This window comes from Solanum stenotomum, chromosome 12 (assembly GCF_019186545.1).
Source record: "Solanum stenotomum isolate F172 chromosome 12, ASM1918654v1, whole genome shotgun sequence".
Taxonomy (NCBI): domain Eukaryota; kingdom Viridiplantae; phylum Streptophyta; class Magnoliopsida; order Solanales; family Solanaceae; genus Solanum; species Solanum stenotomum.
Genome location: NC_064293.1, coordinates 3,785,350 through 3,808,044, shown reverse-complemented (window position 1 = coordinate 3,808,044; position 22,695 = coordinate 3,785,350). Strand labels below are relative to the sequence as shown.

General features: G+C 31.2%; 1 long non-coding RNA gene and 1 pseudogene across 2 annotated transcripts; both read left to right on the top strand.

The window, feature by feature from the left end:
• Nucleotides 1-8,994: 8,994 nt before the first annotated feature.
• On the top strand, nucleotides 8,995-11,396 carry LOC125846959 (equilibrative nucleotide transporter 3-like; annotated as a pseudogene). Its single transcript, XR_007444426.1, has 9 exons — nucleotides 8,995-9,179; nucleotides 9,268-9,372; nucleotides 9,469-9,624; nucleotides 9,721-9,863; nucleotides 9,943-10,048; nucleotides 10,324-10,502; nucleotides 10,595-10,755; nucleotides 10,850-11,108; nucleotides 11,201-11,396. The product of XR_007444426.1 is annotated as an equilibrative nucleotide transporter 3-like (transcript).
• Nucleotides 11,397-13,290: 1,894 nt separating this feature from the next.
• On the top strand, nucleotides 13,291-16,854 carry LOC125846980 (uncharacterized). Its single transcript, XR_007444429.1, has 3 exons — nucleotides 13,291-13,469; nucleotides 14,993-15,164; nucleotides 16,687-16,854. It is a non-coding gene; the product is annotated as an uncharacterized LOC125846980 (long non-coding RNA).
• Nucleotides 16,855-22,695: the final 5,841 nt, after the last annotated feature.

The following is a 22,695-nucleotide window of genomic DNA, read 5'->3' as shown; positions in this document are numbered from 1 at the left end:
GAACTTGAACTTGAATATAACCAATTCATGGATTAGAAGTTTATATATAATTAAGTTTGGAAATTAGATATGAATTAACTTGAATTTAGAACTTGAACTAATTGAACTCAGAACTTGAATTTAATTAGAACTTGAACTTGAATATAACTAATTCTTGATGACCTTAATTAATTAGAACTTAATAATTAAACTTAATTAGAACTTGAACTTAATTTGAAGTTAATAAATTAGAACTTGAACTTAATTTGAACTTTGAATTAAGTACTTAAAATCTTATTGACCTTAATATATGTGAGCTTAATTAAAACTTTGAACTTAATTTATAATAACTTGAACTTAATTAGAATTAATATAATTAATTATTTGAAATCTTAAACTTAATTAAAATTTATGAATTAATTAAGCTTGCACTTTGTAGATCTTGAAATGTAGTATTTATGAACTAATTATATATATATACACACACATATATATATATATATTAACAATTAATTAATGTAGTAAAATCATTATTAAATTTAATTATAATATAGTTGAATATCTATATTTTTGTAGATGGATCATCGTTTATGAATGTATAATATGCATTATGAAACTGATGTTGGTTTGAAACCTGAGTTTATCAACGGTGTTAGAGATTTTACTGAACATACAATGACACTTGACATTTTCAAGAATGATGGATTGGTTAGGTGTCCTTGTAGTGCATGTAGGTGTTTGAACCGGATACAATCATGGTTCATTTGTACCGTAATGGATTTAAGCCTAAATTTTTTGTATGGATTGATCATGGAGAAAGATATGGATGATGAATATAATATGCTTGCACCACATGGCCAAATTAGGGTTGAACATGATAGGGTTCATGAAATGATCAATGATGCTTTCAGGGTTCAAGGTGGGATGGAACCCGAACAATATTTTGATGAAGCTCCTAATGAAAAAGCAAAACACTTCAATGATCAATTAGAAGAGTCTAGTCGTCCACTATGTGAAGGGAGTCTGCATGCGGCCTTGTCAGTTGCGATTAGATTAATGAATATTAAATCATATTGGAATGTTCCTAATGCGGCTATGGACTCAATGGTTGATCTTTTGGGTGAACTAGTTAATCCGGAGTTTAACATACCTAAGAACTTCTATCAAGCAAAGCATTTGGTTGCCAAGTTAGGATTGACGTATGATAGAATTCATTGTTGTGTTAATGGTTGCATGTTATTTTACAAGACTGATAGTGAATTAGAAAATTGTAAGTTTTGTGGACATGCTCGTTATAAGAGGACTCCGGCTGGAAAGATGGTCCCAGTTAAGGCGATGCATTATCTACCTCTTATTCCTAGGTTAAAGAGGCTTTATGCATCAATGAGGTCTTCCCCACATATGAGATGGCATTGTGAATATAGAAGGTCGTCGGGTGTCTTGTCTCATCCATCTGATGGTGAAGCATGGAAGCATTTTGATAATGTATATCCTAATTTTGCTAGTGAATCAAGAAATGTTAAATTGGGGTTGTGTGCAGATGGATTCACATCATTCTCTAATGCTGCTTCCCCTTATTTATGCTGGCTGATATTTCTTACTCCATATAATCTTCCTCCTGAAATGTGCATGACCAGTCCCTACATTTTTCTAAGTAGAATTATTCCAGATCCCCATAATAAAAAAAGTTTGATTTATGTCTATCTATAACCATTGATAGATGAGCTCAAACAATTGTGGTTTGAAGGCGTTTTGACTTATGAACTAAGCATAATTTCATTATGCGTGCTTCTTTAATGTGGACTATTAAGGATTTTCCTGCATACGGGATGTTGTCTGGTTGGATGACAGCTGGAAAGCTAGCATGTCCGTATTGCATGGAAAATAGTAAGGCATTCACTTTAAAGTATGACAGAAAAAATATATGGTTTGATTGTCATCGCCATTTCTTGCCAATGGACCATGAGTTTAGAAAGAACAATCACGTAGGTTTACGATGAATACTCAAGTGTCCAACATTTGCAATGAGTGAAAGAAGTAACACTTAGACCTGAATCTTAAGTACAGATAATAAATAGGTATTGTGTCAATGGTTTTAAGTTTCAAACTGAAGAAGTTTCTAGGAACAAGAAACAAATAATAGCGGTGTCTAAATACAAGGTGAGGTTGATGGTACTGGCCAAACTATTGAATATTATGGTGTCATTCATAAGATTATTGAAGTGAGCTATTCAGGTTGGCCTAAGAAGAAGATTGTATTGTTTCAGTGTGAGTGGTTTGACCCATCACATAGAGGCACAAAGGTGGACCATCAACATAATATAATTGAAGTTAAGCACACCAGGAAATACAGAAGTTATGATCCTTTTATTATTGCACAAAATGCTAAACAAGTGTATTACGCTCCATATTCATTACGTAGAGACAAAGCTGATTGGTAGGTTGTTATAAAACTAAGCATGTGGAAATAATTGAAATTGACAATGTCTTAGATGTGGCGTATCAAAATGATGTTGCAATTGTTCATCAACAAGTTGATGTTGAATTGGAAACTACACTACAACATCCTCAACACATATTAGAAGAAATATCTGATGATGATTTAATGAATGTTGAGGAAGAAATATCCAAGAATGAGGAAAATGAATCATTTGATAATAAAGAATGGGACGATAATGAAAATGAAACAACTGAGGAGGAAGAATGGGAGAATGATGGAATTGAAACAAGCGAGGAGGAATAGTAGTAGAATGAAAGCTAGTATATATGTAAGTTAATTTATTTTGCTAATTTCATTTAATTTATGATTTTTATATATTATACATGTAAATTTGCATATAGATGTCATCATGCGGTGATGGTGATAGACATTGCGAGCATCTTGGAGTTAGCCAAACTAATAAGGCTAAAAAGAAGAAGTCTGGAGACCAATAGATCCTAAGGATATTCCAGGATCTATTTCTTTTGTGCCAGAGCGCATCAGTCATGATACTCATTTATTTGTTGTTCCATTTGGTACGGCGGATCCTCAGGCATATTATCCTAATTATCGTCGACCAGTCGGTGCTTCCTCTACTTCACAGGCATTGCCTCCACGGCTCTACGATGACATACCTTTACAGGCTATTCGTCGACCACAACCCTTATCGGCAAGTAGGATATTGGATGGTACTCCATCTCCCATAGGTACAACTCCTCAGTTATATGCCATGATGATTGGAGATTCTAGTAGCGTGCAATCATATGTTATGAACGATACACCTCCATTGAGTCAGTGTTTTGTGCATCCTGGTGTATCACCTTCATCTACAGCTGCACCTAGTGCTACACTAGATGATGAGATGCCAGCTCTAGCTCCTAGCCAGAAGGATAGACTTGGTAGAGTCATGATTGAGCCGGATGGATCATCGTAAGTTTGTTTTGTTATCTATTTGTTAGTTTATTTTATTTATTTCTTATACTTTAATATATTATTCATGAACTAACATATTTATTATGTGTTTTGCAGGTGGCATCCTGCAAAGGATGCTGCCTGGACTTTAAAAGATTGTGTTAGAAGACTTTATACACAGACTTATCACTCTTGGAGCGAGATTCCAAACAGTATACGCCAAGCGATGTTTAATGAATTTAAGGTATATATTTTTTAGTTAAGTTTAATAATTTTAGTATACTTTACTTTTTTACTATTGATCTAATTAACGCTATTCAATTTTTTTTCCAGACTATGTGTACTTGGGAGTCAAGGTACAATTTGGTCATTGCAATCACATTTAAGAGAAGGGATTCCGCGAGACTATCTAGTTGACTAAAGAAAGATCGGGATACTGATCAACGTCCGGGTTGGATGTTGCCTCATGTTTTTGATGAAATGCGTCAATATTGGAACACAGATAAGTTTAAGGCAATGCCAAAACAAGCCGAAAGGGTTAGAGGCAGTCTTGGCTCGTTGCACACCGAAGGTGCAAAGACTGTTGGAACAATTACAAGAGAGATGGTAAGTTCTAATTCAAACTTTTAAATAAATAATTAGTTGATTCATATAAATCGTTATAAATTTCAGTTTTTATTTAAAGGAAAAAGAATTGGGGCGCACTCCCATTAGACCGGAGGTTTTCAAGAAGACTCATGTGAAGAAGATAGAAAATGAGCCGGATTCGAATGTGTGGGTGGAGGAAAGGATCGAACTAACTTTTGTAAGTTATTTAATATGAATAATATATATTAATAGTGAATATATTTATGATATATATATATATATATATATATGTATATATAGATGTCAATCTTTATATTTAATATGTATAATGAGTTTCATCAGTACGTCGCTGAACAAATATAGATAGTTCGGTCCAAATGACACTTGAACTGTCCACCCAAATTTGAACAGAATAATTCGTAGGGGGGACACACAAGGGTAGAGTCTATGGTCTAGGCTCTCAAAATGATGTAAGACGACTCCAGTCAGGCTTACAAGGTATTGGATCGTCACGTCAAGCCCGAGGCACTTGACAGTGTTCAAATTGCTGCTATGTTGGCTCAAATAGCACAACTTACATCGGCACTGGCAAAGACGGAGCGGAGAAGAGTAGCTGAACAACAAAGCATGAGTGTGACCGTTTAGAAAATCAAAGAACAAGTGTTGAACCTCTCTCGTCGACCCACTACATCTTCTCCTGCCGAGGACACCGACGACGACAGTGATGAGGATGATGATTTTGTAGATAACACTCCCTAGTTTAGGTCTCTTTTATGAACTTTTTGAAACGAATTTTGAAAGACTTTATAAGTCTTTAAATTCTGATTTAGATACTTTGAATGTTAATTTAAGTTTGTTGTTTTATGTTTTGTGTAGCTTCTTTATAATGTTGTGTTTTTGATTAGGCTGAATTGAATTGAATTGCATTTGCAGGTGGGCAGCCAATTTCTGCTGTAAAAAAATTGTAGAAAAAGTGACGGTCAGGGTGGTTTTGTTCGTCGCTTTTTTGGGTTTTATTTTTTTTAAAACCCAGAAAAGTGACGGACGGTGTCCTTTAGTCCGTAGTTTTTCAGGGTTTTTCAAAAAAATAATTTCCAGAAAAGAGACGGACAGGGTCCTTTAGTCCATTGTTTTTCTGGGATTTTCAAAATGTAAATTTCCAAAAAAGCGACGAGCTGCGTTACTTTTGGAAATTTTTTAAAAATGAAAATTTAAAAAAGCGACGGAGTCCGTTGCTTTTGTTAAAAAAAATTCCTGGAAAAAAAAATCAACAAGCGACGCAGTTCGTCGCTTTTTAGCGATGTAGTCCGTTGCTTTTCGAAAAGCGTCGAGCCAAAAAGCGACGGACATGACTGTGTCGCTTTTCGGTTGATTTTGACAAAAAAAGTGACACAGTCCGTCGCCTTTGGCCGTCGTTTTTCAGCAATTTTTTAGTAGTGATTCTTCATGCGACTCCTCACTGCCTCGTAGAAGGCCAATTAGATGGATCCATAGTCAATATATCATCTTATACCCGAAAAAATATAGGATGACCCTGACAACGTGAGGCGAAACGTTGTATCATTGCTAGGATCATGGTAATGGTTGTCGGTTAGAGAAACTCCCCACAAGTAAAGTATATTATTTTCATGTTGCTTTCATTGTATATTTTAGAGAAAAGACATAAAATCACCATTGAAGTTGTCTCGTATTTTCATAAGGACACCTTAATTTTGGAAGTGTCCTATCACCCCACAAAACATTTTGATATCTTTGTAAATGGGTCATTTTGACTCATTTCCTCGTTTCGGTTATCGAGCGTGATGCTCACTCTTTTCAACCTGTTCAGCCCAGCCCGATTCTTTACTAGAATTTTTTTTTTCCGTTTGTTATTTCTCAGCTTTCCCAATTCTTCACATTTTCCCGTCTATCTTGGTGAAACCATTTTGTGCTAATCATCTCCTTGTTGATGTTTCTTGGTCAAGATTCTTGGAGGAACAAGAAATTGAATTTGACATTTTTGATCAAAACCTACTCACAAAATTAAGAAGAAATTAAATCTTAAAAAACTTCAAATTAACCCTTTCTACAGGAAATTAAAAGAGAAAATAAATTCCCACCTTATTGCGCTTGGGGAAGATGATGAATTCGTCAAAGAGAGAGTACGAACATTGATCTTGCTTTGGAAAAAAAATGAAATTGTGAAGAGAGGGCTACCAATGGCTCTTTTGAGTTTAAATTTAGGGAAGATGATGTAAATTAATTAAATAATCAATAATAAAGAAATAAAGCGACACGTGGCACTTTTAAACTAGTTAATGGAAGTGAAAACACTGCATCACGCACCTCATGGGCGTGGTCACAATCCAGACGAGGGAATGGATCAAGATGGTCCATTTAAAAAGATATTAAAAAGTTTTGTGGGGGTAACATGACACTTCCAAAGTTAAGGTGTCTTTATGAAAATACGGGACAACTTCAGTGGTGACTTTATGTCTTTTCTGTATATTTTATTGTAAAGCTTAAATGGTTTTCACTTCATGTTCATGTATTGATTTAGTTGAGTAGTTTTCAGTCATTCTGTTCAATTATTTGTTTATTCAGCCATATTACATACTCGTACATTCCATATACTGATGTCACTCGACCTGCATCCTTTTATGATGCAAATATAGGTATTCATGATTATCAACAGACGCTTTGTTGAGATCACTCTACACTCTAGTTAGCTTTGGTGAGCCTCCTTTTATTCCAGAGGATTTCACAGTTACTTTTCAGTGAGTAGTTTTGAGTTGTCGTGGGTCTTGTCCCGACATCCTTTCTTAATAGTAGAGGCTTCATAGATAAACAATCTTGGAGAGTCTTTCAGTTTCAAATATTTTATTTAAAACTTATGTTTCATACTAAGTATATTCAATAAAGTTTTGAGATTCAATAAACTGTTTTTAAACGGTTTTTTTCAATTTGATGCTTATATATGCTCAAGTTAGTCTTCCGCTTGTAGTCAGCCAGATTGAGGGTTTGCTTGAGGGCCAACAATGATTCTCGAGTGCCGGCCACGTCCAGAGTGTAGCCTCGAGTCGTGACAATATGACTTAAGCCTTTCTAATATTTAAGAGTTAAATTTTAAATCAACTAATTTTTGCTCATTAAATTTTTCATTATCTGAACAATGTAATATAACATATTGGTAAAAGAAATTAGCTAAAAAGTTAGAAATCAATGTTTAATGTTGATACAGTGTTATGAGTGTATATTTATAAATTAAACATAAAGTCATAAATATTGTAGGTCAAATTTTTGAGCACTTTCAACTTACTTTAGGTTAAAGAGTACTTTTTGGGTTATAAAATATTAGTTTCTGAGTTAAATTCTTTTGTTTTACTTGGAATAGTTCGGAACTCTTTTTCTATTTTGAGTTGCTAGGGATATCTCTTCCTAATTTTAGTTACATATCAACATTAGTGGTGAAGTTAGAATTTACACTAAAATGATTTAAAATATGAAGAAGTACACATATAAAAAAGTCGAAGGGATTCAATATTTACTATATAAAATAATTTTAATCATATATAAACAATGTAATTTTTTTCTGAAGGAGATTCGGATGAACCCCTGGACCCTTACTAGCTCCACCCCTGATCAACATGTATCCAAGGTGAAAACAAAAGCTAATTCTTAAAGATATAATATTTCAATAATATTATTGTTTTTTTTAAAAAAAAATTCACTCATCAATATGTTTCTTTGACTTTATAAAGTTATTAATTGTTCATAATTTCCATGCAGGTTAAGGGAGATTTATGTAGAGCTTGTCAATGAGACTTCGTGCCGATTAAGAGTAGAATTTAAGGCACGCTTCTTCTTTTTTCAGAATTTTATTTCTCATTCATATTGACATTATTTATGTTATTAAGGTGTTTATTATATATTTGTCCATAATATATTCCAGTTAATACTTCTTTTGTGACAATCATACTTTTATAAAATAAAAAGCTATTGTAAGAAAATGAAAAATATATTTTAATCATAATTTAGAAGAATTATTCATTGATTCAAATATAGTTGTGATTTGTAATTATAATAAACAAATTATAATGTCAAACTATATTAAAGGTTGAAGTGTACTTTTTCGCAATATTATATTTCACATGAATGAATATGTTGCACTTTAAAAAAACAATCAATGTCGACAATAAAGAATATACTATGATAAAACAGCCAAAGAGACAAAAATAAATATACACCCAACCGATATTAACATAATTGAGATATAATATTTATTTATGTCATTTATTTAAATAGATATAAGTATAACATAGTGTATTTTAATAGTTTTATTAACTAACATGTGATATAAGAACAAAACATGTACATTCAACTAGTTTATAAAAAGACAGAACCATCCTTTTATTGGTAAAGAGTTAGATGCATCAGTTGCTTAGGTCCATTTAATATATAGTACTGTGTTTTTTCATATAGTATATTCTTTTACTCTCTTCGATTCAATTTATTTATTCTTCTTTTTTTTAGTGTGTTTTAAAAAATACTAGCTCTTTCCATTTTTAATTGTTATATTGCATTTTTGAAAAATAATTTGAATAATTTTAAAAGTTAAATTAGTTTGCATTAATTTGATATTTTAAACAAAAAATTTAAATATTCAAAAACTATATGAAAAGTACTATAAATTGTAGTTTTTTACATATTAATATGATGAAAAAATACGTCTTAAAATGTTAGTCAAAGTTATTATAGTTTGACTCTGAAAAAGGAAACTATGACAAATAAAAGTGAACGGAGGGAGTATATCTTTTTCTATTTTTAGCAACTCTTTACTTTAAATTTTTCATATGACATTTTTAAAATCATGAGATTAATTATATGAAAAAGGTTCAAAAGTCTTATTTATAGTTTTTACATTTATGTGAAGGAAATAGGACAAATAAATTAGAATTAAGGTTTGATTAGATATAAATATGGATAGGGATAATTAGTTAGGTTTTTATTTATTTATTAATAATGGGATTAGGAGATGTGATCGATCCGCTTTATTTGGGCCTTCTATTATTTTGTTTTGATTTGCTCCAGATCTTTTTAGGTTTTTTTTCCTTGTAAATCATCTCCCAATGCAAAATGAAATTTGATAACTAATATATTGCTAAATGCATACTGCTGCTGGAATCAATCTATAATACTAGCCATGGCTGAGGGTAAAACTAGAGCTCCAGTTAGACTTGAGGTTCGTATTTCTTTTTCCGTATTCCGTAACATACATGTGATCGATTACTATATAAATACTCAGTTCTAATTCGTTTCAAGTTTTGCAGGGCAAGTATGGTGCAATGCTTGTCTGTTGGGTTTTGGGCAATGGATGCCTCTTCTCTTGGAACAGTATGTTAACTATTCAGGACTACTATGTCGCCCTCTTTCCGGTAACTTCAATTTATTCACGTTTTACTTGACCAGCTGAATATTGTAATATTATGAAATGTGCAAACAATAATGTTTGAAATTTGGTGTTTGCACAGAATTACCATCCCTCAAGGGTCCTTACACTCATTTATCAACCATTTGCATTGGGAACACTTGCAATATTGGCTTACAATGAAGCAAAAATTAACACCAGGAAAAGGAATCTTTTTGGATATACTCTTTTCTTTATCGCTACATTCATAGTTCTTGTTGTAAGTAATTTGCATTCATTTTTCTCTTTCACATTTCCATAGTTTCTTTATTGTTCATCTAATTTGGTTTTCTATGTCTCATTAACTAATTAACAGTTGGATTTAGCTACATCTGGTAAGGGAGGATTAGGAAGTTTTATTGGGATATGTTCATTAGTGGTGCCTTTGGAGCTGCAGATGCTCATGTGCAAGGTGGAATGATTGGAGACCTTTCATTCATGTTACCTGAATTTTTGCAGGTTAATTAATTTACATCATCTCTTTCTCATTTGTTTCACCTTCTATACATTTCTCGTTTTAATAAAACGTTATTTTCAGTCTTTCCTTGCTGGCTTGGCTGCCTCTGGTGCTCTAACATCTTCGTTAAGACTAATTACCAAAGCAGCATTTGACAATTCACAGCACGGTCTTCGAAAGGGTGCAAGTATGTGTCATAACATTTATGTCCGCTTCAATTGATATAAATTCTTGTCTGTTTATCTTTCGCAAATGATCCAAATTGCTAAAGGCAAGTGCAAAATGACTTTGACATAGTCTTGTGCTCATTTCCTTCTAACTTCATTGAAAACATTTAGATGATCACCTCATTTCTACCAATAAATTGATTTACGAGTGGAATTTAGTTTTGTTAAGATTTTATATCTTAGAATGCTATTCCATTTTTATCCCCCAATAAGTTGTTGAAACTCCCTACTGCAGTTCTGTTCTTCGCGGTATCCACACTCTTTGAGCTGCTTTGTGTCCTCCTATATGCATTTGTCTTCCCTAAGCTACCAATAGTGAAGTACTATCATGCAAAAGCAGCTTCAGAGGGATCAAAGACAGTTGCTAGTGACCTTGCTGCAGCCGGAGTTTACAAACAAGGACCAGAAACAAAGGTCATTGCAATTTTTTCTTAAATTGATGGGTCATTATAACTTGTACACAACATGGTGCTAACGTTGTTGCTCTTGTGTTAATTTTGCTGCAGGATGAGCATGATCCTCAACAAGTTGAGCGACTTAACAACAAAGAATTGTTATTGCAGAACATAGACTATGCAATAGATTTGTTTCTGATATATGCTTTAACATTGTCGATTTTCCCTGGATTCTTGTCTGAGGATACTGGATCTCACAGCTTAGGATCATGGTTGATTAGTGATTTCTCTTCTCATTTTTCGTTAACTTTATAAATGTGCAATAACTCATTCTTACGTTTGTACAAATTCATTGTAATATTATAGGTATGCACTTGTCCTTATCGCTATGTACAATGTGTGGGATCTCATAGGGAGATACATCCCACTAATCAAATGCTTAAAGCTGGAATCGCGGAAAGGGCTGATGGTAGTGATTCTTTTGCGTTCTCTATTTGTCCCAGCTTTCTACTTCACAGCCAAATATGGTGATCAAGGATGGATGATTATGTTAACATCCTTGTTGGGAGTAAGTAATGGGCACCTCACAATGTGTGTCCTCACTTGTGCACCAAAAGGTTACAAGGTTAGTTGATGTTTTTCCCTAATTAATCACTTATATTCAAAGTCATGACTACATACATGTATGTGAAAATTGATTTTGGGTTTATCCTACAGGGACCAGAGCAAAATGCACTAGGAAATCTTCTAGTTTTGTTTCTTTTAGGAGGTATATTTGCTGGTGTAACTCTAGATTGGTTGTGGCTTATAGGCAAAGGTTGGTAAAGCATCCATTTTAGCTACTTCCCAAAATTTGGAATAGTTATCTAATTTCATTCAATGTATATATATGATGTTCTCTTTTGGCATTAAATTACAACTTTTTTGAAGCTCTAGTTTACTTGATCATCAATATTTTCTTCACAAAGATGTAATTAATTAGTTTACTTGATCATCAATATTTTCTCAAGGAATGAATATAACTATATATATTGCACATCAGGGAAAAAAATAAAGGCAAAGAAAGGACAGGAAAATGCCATCAACAATCAAAACATGTCATAAGAAATTAACGAATATAATACAAAATGCTGAATGTGCAACAAATGCACGAACAAAAGTCTAGATTATCACTCAAGAGTTTTAGCAAAGCTACAAATATTTGCTCTAGAACAGGTATACTACAATACCAACATACCTAGTGAAAGTGCTTTATTGTATAACAAATTTGCACTTAACCTACCTAGCATTTTTCATATTTCGTTACTTTTATTCTACCGACAATCAATTGAATTTTATTTTATGTCATGACTCAAAAACTCAGGTCATCATGACACCTACTAACTCCCACTAGTAGGTAAGCCAACCAGTGGCGGATCGAGGATTTCCATTGAGAGGGTTCGAAGAAAAAAATATAAGAATTTTTTACCAAAATAAGTCAATATTAAAATCAGTTCACCAGAATAATACGTTTTTTTTAAACTTTACAAAACTAGTATAAACACGTTTCTCAGTAATGTTTTAGGTTATATTTTATTCAAAAAAATTCAGTGACAAAAAGACAAAGACTTGACAGAGTAAACAGACAGAAAACATTATTGTCAGTAACGTTTTATAATTCATTATTCTGAGGCACGTTTTATATCTAAAATGTGATTTACAATAGCGTTTATCTGGACAGACTGAAAATTAAAATTCAATCTTATATATGCCTCATTCAACTTTTCATTATTAAAATGAATATATATATATATATATATATATATATATATATATATATGATTTTCTCTTTTATTCTCTTTCCATACATAGATAATACTTTTGGAAAGAAAATGAGAGTGAGGAAAGCTTTACTACAATATCAATTAATTTCTTTGTCTCTTCTATTATGATATAGCCATTATGTTTTTTTTAATAGTTGTTTGCTTACTTATCACATCAATTTTAATTCAATAGCTTCTTTATTGATAGTCTAATATTTAATAAATAAATAAAAACTGATTGGTCTAATATTTGGAAGAGATGGTACCTTAGGCTAGAAGAAGATCTCCATATGATTCATTTACAAATTTTGAAATTGAAAGGATACAAGACAAGTTCCAATCTGTGCAAAACCTTCCTCACTTTTTTTTCTTTTGTTGTAAAAAGTATGAAAAGTGAAAATCATATATATATTTCAAGTGAAGGTATGTACAATATATATATATATATATACTAGATCATTTTAGGCCCGTGATATGGGTCCCAATATAATATAGAGCAACATACAAAAATGACTATATTTATAGGGTTATTGAGAGAAAATGGCCAAATGCCCCCTCAATGTATATCAGGATTTCCAACTACACACTTAAACTGCAAGGGAGTCCTATCACCCCCTTGAACTGTTTAAAAATGAAATAATTATACCCTTAATAAGCCATAACCAAATATATGGTGGCATGTGAATTTCACGCATTTGACACGTGGAAAAGTCTTTAAAAATATTATGTTTTTTCTCTTTTTATATTTCTTTACCGTTTTCTTTTATATTTTCATCCATCGCTTACATCACCAAAGCACTTTCACCATTTTCATCATTACTAGAACACCATAAGTTCATCAAAACTGGGTCTTTGAAGAAGATAGGTGAATAATGAACTAGGTCTTTGAGGAAGATAGGTGAATGATGATCGCAGAACTCGTTCCGAGTTATTTGGACATTGCTTTGAAAATCTAACTAACAAATTAAAAAAGAGTGAAGGAATAGGGGAGAGAGGACGAACAGGGCAGAATATTGCCATTAATGGAGGTCACCGAAGCTCTCAAGGAAGATTAAGAGGAAGAGCCTACGATATATTTCACATCATCATCGATAATTTCGAAGAGGAAAAACCCGATTCACCGACGATTGATGAATTAACGAGATTGATAGCGACAATTTCTGAGATGTAGTTGATTGACTGAGGTTTGAGATTGATAATTAAAGGATCTATTAGTAAAAAATATTAAATTTGAAGTAAACCCAGATCTCCCAAGATGCTAGTTCTTAAAAGTAAAGAAAGAAGAAAAATGGTGTGCCCCATTCTACAGTGTCTAGTGTTGCCTCCCATATTAGGTTAATATATGAACATAAATAGGTCAACGAATCTGGGAGGAATGTTCAAGAATCCTTGAACTCCATGGAGAGATTAAGCACGGTGTTGTCAAATGGTTGGAGTCACAATGTGTTCATATGTAAAATGTGCAATTTTGTACACATTAAAAATTATCTGTAAGAGATTGTGCACTTTGTACCCAAAGAATTCATCAAGTAAATTAATATATTATATTAATTTTTTATTTTTATTTTTAATATAAGGTAAACCCAGGTTGATTTTTCTCAAATCAGATCTAAATTATTTTGGGGTGATACGAATATGTAAATTTATCTACAATTGATTTAGGTTGATTGATTTTGCAAGAGTTTTACATGAATTTGAAAATTTATCTGTGAATTAATAATGATAAACTCGGTGGAGATGGTTGTGACAACAATGGCTTAGAGATGGTGAAAGATGAAGAGATTTGATTTATATTGCTATGGAGAAGAAAGAAAACAAATAAAAACAAAAAATAATTTGAAATAAATATATTTATTGAAAAGTGATATTTAAAACAAAATTTTAATATTATTTTGGCTGCTCACTCTCTCAAAGAGAGTGAAATACACTCACTTTGCCAGGTAAGCATTTATGGAGGTAATAATTTCAATTTTATAAAATTCTGGGAGGTAATAGGACCCCTGTAAAGTATGAGTGTGTAGTTGGGAATTTGGCTATATATTAGGGGGAGTTTTGGCCATTTAAATGGCCAAAATGCCCCCTCAACGTATATCCAGATTTCCAACTACACACTTAAACTTCACGGGAGTCCTATCACCCCCTAAACTGTTTAAAAATGAAATAATTATACCCTTAAAAATCCATAACCAGATCTATGGTGGCATGTGAATTTCACGCATTTGACACGTGGAAAAGTCATTAAAAAAATTATTTTTTTCTCCTTTTATATTTCTTTACCCTTTTCTTTTATATTTTCACCCATCGCTTACATCACCAAAGCACTTTCACCATTTTCATCATTACTAGAACACCATAAGTTCATCAAAACTGGGTCTTTGAAGAAGATAGGTGAATAATGAACTGAGTCTTTGAGGAAGATAGTTGAATGATGATCGCAGAACTCGTTCCGAGTTATTTGGACATTGCTTTGAAAATCTAAATAACAAATTAAAAAAAAGTGAAGGAATAGGGGAGAGAGGACGAACATGACAAAATATTGCAATTAATGGAGGTCACCGAAGCTCTCGAGGAAGATAAGGAGGATGAGCCTACGATATATTTCACATCATCATCGGTAATTTCAAAGAGGAAAAACCCGATTCACCGACGATTGATGAATTAACGAGATTGATAGCGACAATTTCTGAGTTGTAGTTGATTGACTGAGGTTTGAGATTGATAATTAAAGGATCTATTAGTAAAAAAAATTGAATTTGAAGTAAACCCAGATCTCCCAAGATGCTAGTTCTTAAAAGGAAAGAAAGAAGAAAAATGGTGTGCCCCATTCTACAGTGTCTAGTGTTGCCTCCCAAATGAGGTGAATATACGAACATAAATAGGTCAACTAATCTGGGTGGAATGTTCAAGAATACTTGAACCTCATAGAGAGATTAAGCACGGTGTTGTCAAATGGTTATAGTCGTAATGTCTTCATATGTAAAATATGTACTTTTGTAACACATTGAAAATTATCTGTAAGAGATTGTGCACTTTGTAACCAAAGAATTCATCAAGTAAATTAATATATTATATTAATTTTTTATTTTTATTTTTAATATAAAGTAAACCCAGGTTCATTTTTCTCAAATCAGATCTAAAGTATTTTGGGGTGACAGGAATATGTAAATTTATCTAAAATTGATTTAGGTTGTTTGATTTTGAAAGAGTTTTACATGAGTTTGAAAATTTATTTGTGAATTAATAATGATAAACTCGGTGGAGATGGTGGTGACAACAATGGCTTAGAGATGGTGAAAGATGAAGATATTTGATTTATTTCTATGGAGAAGAAAGAAAACAAATAAAAACAAAAAATAATTTAAAATAAATATATTTAATGAAAAGAGATATTTAAAACAAAATTTTAATATTGTTTTGGCTGCTCACTCTCTCAAAGAGAGTGAAACACACTCACTTTGCCAGGTAAGCATTTATGGAGGTAACAATTTCAGTTTTATTAAATTCTGGGAGGTAATAGGACCCCCGTAAAGTATGAGTGTGTAGTTGAGAATTCGGCAATATATTAGGGGGAGTTTTGGCCATTTATATGGCCAAATGCCCCCTCAACGTATATCCAGATTTCGAACTACACACTTAAACTTCACGGGAGTCCTATCACCCCCTGAACTGTTTAAAAATGAAATAATTATACCCTTAAAAATCCATAACCAGATCTTTGGTGGCATGTGAATTTCATGCATTTGACACGTGGAAAAGTCATTAAAAATATTATGTTTTTTCTCTTTTTATATTTCTTTACCCTTTTCTTTTATATTTTCATCCATCGCTTACGTCACCAAAGCACTTTCACCATTTTCATCATTACTAGAACACCATAAGTTCATTAAAACTGGGTCTTTGAAGAAGATAGGTGAATAATGAACTAGGTCTTTAAGGAAGATAGGTGAATGATGATCGCAGAACTCGTTCCGATTTATTTGGACATTGCTTTGAAAATCTAACTAACAAATTAAAAAAGAGTGAAGGAATAGGGGAGAGAGGACGAACAGGGCAGAATATTGCCATTAATGGAGGTTACCAAAGCTCTCGAGGAAGATGAGGAGGAAGAGCCTACGATATATTTCACATCATCATCGATAATTTTGAAGAGGAAAAACCCGATTCATCGACGATTGATGAATTAACGAGATTGATAACAATAATTTCTGAGATGTAGTTGATTGACTGAGGTTTGAGATTGATAATTAAAGTATCTATTAGTAAAAAAAATTAAATTTGAAGTAAACCCAGATCTCCTAAGATGCTAGTTCTTAAAAGGAAAGAAAGAAGAAAAATGGTGTGCCCCATTCTACAGTGTCTAGTGTTGCCTCCCATATTAGGTTAATATATGGACATAAATAGGTCAACAAATCTGGGAGGAATGTTCAAGAATCCTTGAACTCCATGGAGAGATTAAGCACGTTGTTGTCAAATGGTTGGAGTCACAATGTGTTCATATGTAAAATGTGCACTTTTGTACACATTGAAAATTATCTGTAAGAGATTGTGCACTTTGTACCCAAAGAATTCATCAAGTAAATTAACATATTATATTAATTTTTTATTTTTATTTTTAATATAAAGTAAACCTAGTTGATTTTTCTCAAATCAGATCTAAAGATGGTGAAAGATGAAGAGATTTGATTTATATTGCTATGGAGAAGAAAGAAAACAAATAAGAACAAAAAATAATTTAAAATAAATATATTTATTGAAAAGAGATATTTAAAATAAAATTTTAATGTTGTTTTGGCTGCTCACTCTCTCAAAGAGAGTGAAATGCACTCAATTTGCCAGTTAAGCATTTATGGAGGTAATAATTTCAGTTTTATAAAATTCTGGGAGGTAATAGGACCCCCGTACAGTATGAGTGTGTAGTTGGGAATTCGGCAATATATTAGGGGGAGTTTTGGCCATTTAAATGTCCAAATGCCCCCTCAACGTAAATCCAGATTTCGAACTACACACTTAAACTTCACGGGAGTCCTATCACCCCCTGAAATGTTTAAAAATGAAATAATTATACCCTTAAAAATCCATAACCAGATCTATGTTGGCATGTGAATTTCACGCATTTGACACGTGGAAAAGTCATTAAAATATTATGTTTTTTCTCTTTTTATATTTCTTTACCCTTTTCTTTTATATTTTCATCCATCGCTTACATCACCAAAGCACTTTCACCATTTTCATCATTACTAGAACACCATAAGTTCATCAAAATTGGGTCTTTGAAGAAGATAGGTGAATAATGAACTGAGTCTTTGAGGAAGATAGGTGAATGATGATCGCAGAACTCGTTCCTAGTTATTTGGACATTGCTTTGAAAATCTAAATAACAAATTAAAAAAAGTGAAGGAATAGGGGAGAGAGGACGAACATGGTAGAATATTGCCATTAATGGAGGTCACTGAAGCTCTCGAGGAAGATGAGGAGGAGGAGCCTACGATATATTTCACATCATCATCGATAATTTCGAAGAGGAAAAACCCGATTCACCGACGATTGATGAATTAACGAAATTGATAGCGACAATTTCTGAGATGTAGTTGATTGACTGAGGTTTGAGATTGATAATTAAAAGATCTATTAGTAAAAAAAATTAAATTTGAAGTAAACCCAGATCCCCCAAGATGCTAGTTCTTAAAAGGCAAGAAAGAAGAAAAATGGTGTGCCCCATTCTACAGTGTCTAGTGTTGTCTCCCAAATGAGGTGAATATATGAACATAAATAGGTCAACGAATCTGGGAGGAATGTTCAAGCATCCTTGAACTCCATGGAGAGATTAAGCACGGTATTGTCAAATGGTTGGAGTCACAATGTGTTCATATGTAAAATGTGCACTTTTGTACACATTGATGATTATCTTTAAGAGATTGTGCACTTTGTACCCAAAGAATTCTTCAAGTAAATTAATATATTATATTAATTTTTTATTTTTATTTTTAATATAAAGTAAACCCAGGTTCATTTTTCTCAAATCAGATCTAAAGTATTTTGGGGTGATACAAATATGTAAATTTATCTACAATTGATTTAGGTTGATTGATTTTGCAAGAGTTTTACATGAGTTTGAAATTTTATTTGTGAATCAATAATGATAAACTTGGTGGAGATGGTGGCGACAACAATGACTTAGAGATGGTGAAAGATGAAGATATGTGATTTATATTGCTATGGTGAAGAAAGAAAACAAATAAGAACGAAAAATAATTTAAAATAAATATATTTATTGGAAAGAGATATTTAAAATAAAATTTTAATATTGTTTTGGCTGCTCACTCTCTCAAAGAGAGTGAAATACACTCACTTTGCCAGGTAAACATTTAGGGAGGTAATAATTTTAGTTTTATAAAATTCTGGGAGGTAATAGGACCCCATAAAGTATGAGTGTGTAGTTGGGAATTCGACTATAGATTAGGGGGACTTTTGGCCATTTTCTCGGTTATTGAAGTTCATTAGCTATAAGTATGTTATTTACAAAAAATGACTACAATTTATGTCTTTTGTTGGTTTATTTTTGTATATGTTTTTTATTTTTCTATTTATACATTGATACAACTTTAATTACAATGAACTAAATAAGGAATTTGTAAACATAACACTATGTCCTTATATTACGTCCATAAAAGGAGCAACTTCCCATTATTAAATTAACAACTAATAATTACTTATATATATTTGAAGACATATCCGATCATATTCTAATCAATTTAACGAAAATTGTTATACATCATACTCAATTTTCTTGCTGTCTTCGTATTTCTTATTGAGGCATCCTAAAAGTATTCATAAACTTTGTTTTCTTCACTCAAGTTATTGTATGTCAACTAATTATTATATTTGTGAACGGATGTTAAGTATTTTGATTTTTAAATAGGTGAACTTCATCGATGTTGTATTCATATTATTTTTTTAAGATATGATGGCAAACTCTCGAATACTGAATTGAAATATGGTCCGATTTATATGAATGAACAAAATATCTGATGAATTATCCTCCAACTTGCAAATCATTAAGCACCTAAAGATTTGATTTTGAACACGACACCCATGCATACGAGTCTACACACCAAAAACATATATTCTTAAATTTATTAAACTTCACATGCGGAAACTTCTCCTTCAAATAATGAACTATGTTATGAGTTACGTATATCTACATATGTGGACTTCAATCGGACGATCTAACACATATAATCTAATTTCCTACAAATGAAAAATATATTTTGTACAATTAGCATATAAAACTTATAGTTTTAATATATCCAAGGTACAAGTATTTATTAAAACTCAATGTATTAATATATCAAACAATGTAAAATATAGAAATTTAACATAAGATCACGACAATTTATAAAAATGGATACACTATTGTTAAATAAAAAATGAATACACTACTATAGTATACATATGAATACATTGTAGTTAAACAATAGATGGATACATTCGACAATCCAAAAGCAAGAAAAATGAAAATTAATACAATGTGTGGGTATCAAACTGTATAAGTAATCGACTATATAAAAAATTAAAAAAATCAACAAATGTCAATGTCTTTTTGGTCAACTTTCCTGTAATACTTGATATTTGGTGTTAACTCAAGTATTTTATTATAAAAATACAGTATTAATGTATCCAACTATACTTGTATTCCCTAATCAATCTTTTTAATTGGATAGAGTACTTATGTATCCGATATAATTGTATTCACAAATCAACATTTCAACTTGTGTTTATATAAAAATACAAGTATCTATGTGTACAAATATTCTACTATATACAAAATTGATAATCACACAAAACCTCAATCTCATTTCGCCCATGTTCCTTGTGTACTACTTTGCTTACAAGTATATATATATATATATATATATATATATATAGACACACACACTTATATTCACAAATCACCACTTCAACTTTTGTCAATATTATATTACAAGTATCTGTGTATATGGATATTCTACTATATTTTGAAAATGACAATTACATAACCCTCAATCTCTTTTTGCTCATGTTCTTCTTGTACTCATTTTTCTACAACTATATACATGCACATTCAATTTGTTTAACTATTTCAATACAAGAGGACAATTCATAATGACAATGTCATACAATACAAATATCAAAATATATACGTATAAATATATGACATTAAACAAAAAAAAATAAAGCAAACAAATCTTAATCTCATTTGCCTCATGTTCCTGCTAGATTACTCTTTTTCCATTGCCACTTGAATCAAGATTTTAATTTCTCTTCTTTTTTCCAGAGTAGTTTTCACAAGGTTTGAACCTGCTTTCATCTTCATTGATTTTGCATGTTCGAATTCTTTAAGTAAATTCAAAAGTATATGGTCATTAACCTTCTTGTTCTTCTTTCATTCTACATTGCAGCAATAGAGTCTGAAATTTTGACTTGTCGTTGAGTAAGACACAAATCAAAAGAAGGTAGCTCATCCAATAATTTGACAAATCAATTTATACCTCTCGTAATTCTCTTTGGAGTACAAATTTCAGCCACTGTAATTGAAAAACAAATTCTTCAATCGAAATTCTATGAAAATAGATGGAAATATAAATGTATAGAAATATAATATTCATAAGATTGAGATAAAAATGTAATTAAAAGATACTTGATGAATCACAAAAGATGCTCCTAGAATGATGCAAAAAGATCTTCAATTGAAAGGAATTTGGGGGAAGAAAAACAGAAAGTATGTGATACAATGATATTGATGAAAGAGAAAATATTGATGATGATAAACATGGAAAAATATCAAGTAAAACATGCCTAACATAATTAATTAGGCATGTAATAATAACTTTCCTATTTAATATTTATTTATATTAAATACAATAAAAAAATTGATAATTTGTCTATAAGTAACTTTGCTATTTATTGTGAAGTTATATCCATATAACATGAAAAAAAAAACAAAATATAGCTATTTCTCTTAAATATATATTGACGTTTGCCATATTTTGTAGTTTTTCCTATATAATGAAAGGCTCGTTTACGGGCCCAATATTACAATATTATATATATTTATAATAGAAATTTAATTAGTTTTAAAAAATAATTATTATGACATTTTCAAATAAACAAGATAAAAAATAATAATAAAATATCACATGCTCCAGTGATTATTATAACATCATGTCAAACATATATATTCGAATTAAATAATTAATTTTATGATATTATTTTTTTATTTTATTTGAAAATTATTCAACAGAATAGATTAAATTTATGAGTCTCAATATATTAACAATTTTCATAAAATATATGAAGCAATAAAGTCTACTGATCCATCTATAGATTAATTTTGAACACACTTATAAATTTGTGTTTAAAGGTATTTAACAAACAAAAATAATGACCTACTTGATGAAAATTAGAATGAATCATCTCATTATTTACAAAGTGATAAAAGGATGAAAAAAAGTTATGACTTTATATTCATTAAATTAGGAGAACAATCTAGTATAGTAACAATTTTTTTTTCTTAAGTAATTTATATACCTGATGAATGAATGTTTTACCTCAAATAATGAGAATTTAAAAATATTAACAAAAGTTAATATAATATATATTGCAGTAATTTAACATGAGGTAGTTAAAATAATAATTTATATAACTTGCTTTAAATGATTTTAACTGATGATAAAATAATAGTAATAAATAAATATATGTTTCTCATTAAATTATATAATGACATATATGTTACGTGAAGTTTTGGGATTATACATAAAAAGAAAAATCAAGTAAATTAGATACTTTAAAAAATAATTTTACAAACCAGAAAGAAAAAGCAACACCATGAAATTGAAAAGTCTAAAGAGAACCAAAGGAAAGGACATTGAGAACAAAAGATATTTAAGCAAAATGAGGTCACTGCACATGTATACACCAAGATGATGCTACTGATTTTTAACATTGAGACTTACCATAGTTATACCAAAATATTTTCAATCCAACCAGGAGCTAAACAAGCTAACTTGACCAAACTAAATATTAAAACTTGAAAGCTCATAGCATCATATAGCGTTCAAGAATAGTAGACGGAAGTATATAACGACTAAATTAAAAGACACATGAAAGGATATGCTAAGAACACATTGTTTAGCTTAAGTCAAAATGAAATTATATTCACATGACACTACAACAAGCCAAAAATTATAAATAAGTATACCAAAGTGAAAATGGAAATTAAAGGATGATTACAATATCGATTGAGATTTCCAAATTCTCATTAATGGACAAGCCCAAACAAATGGATCTTTTGCACATTTAAGCTAATAAGCTTATCATGAGAAAACTATTCACTGGACATATAAACTGCACACAAAAAGCATAAGCATTTAG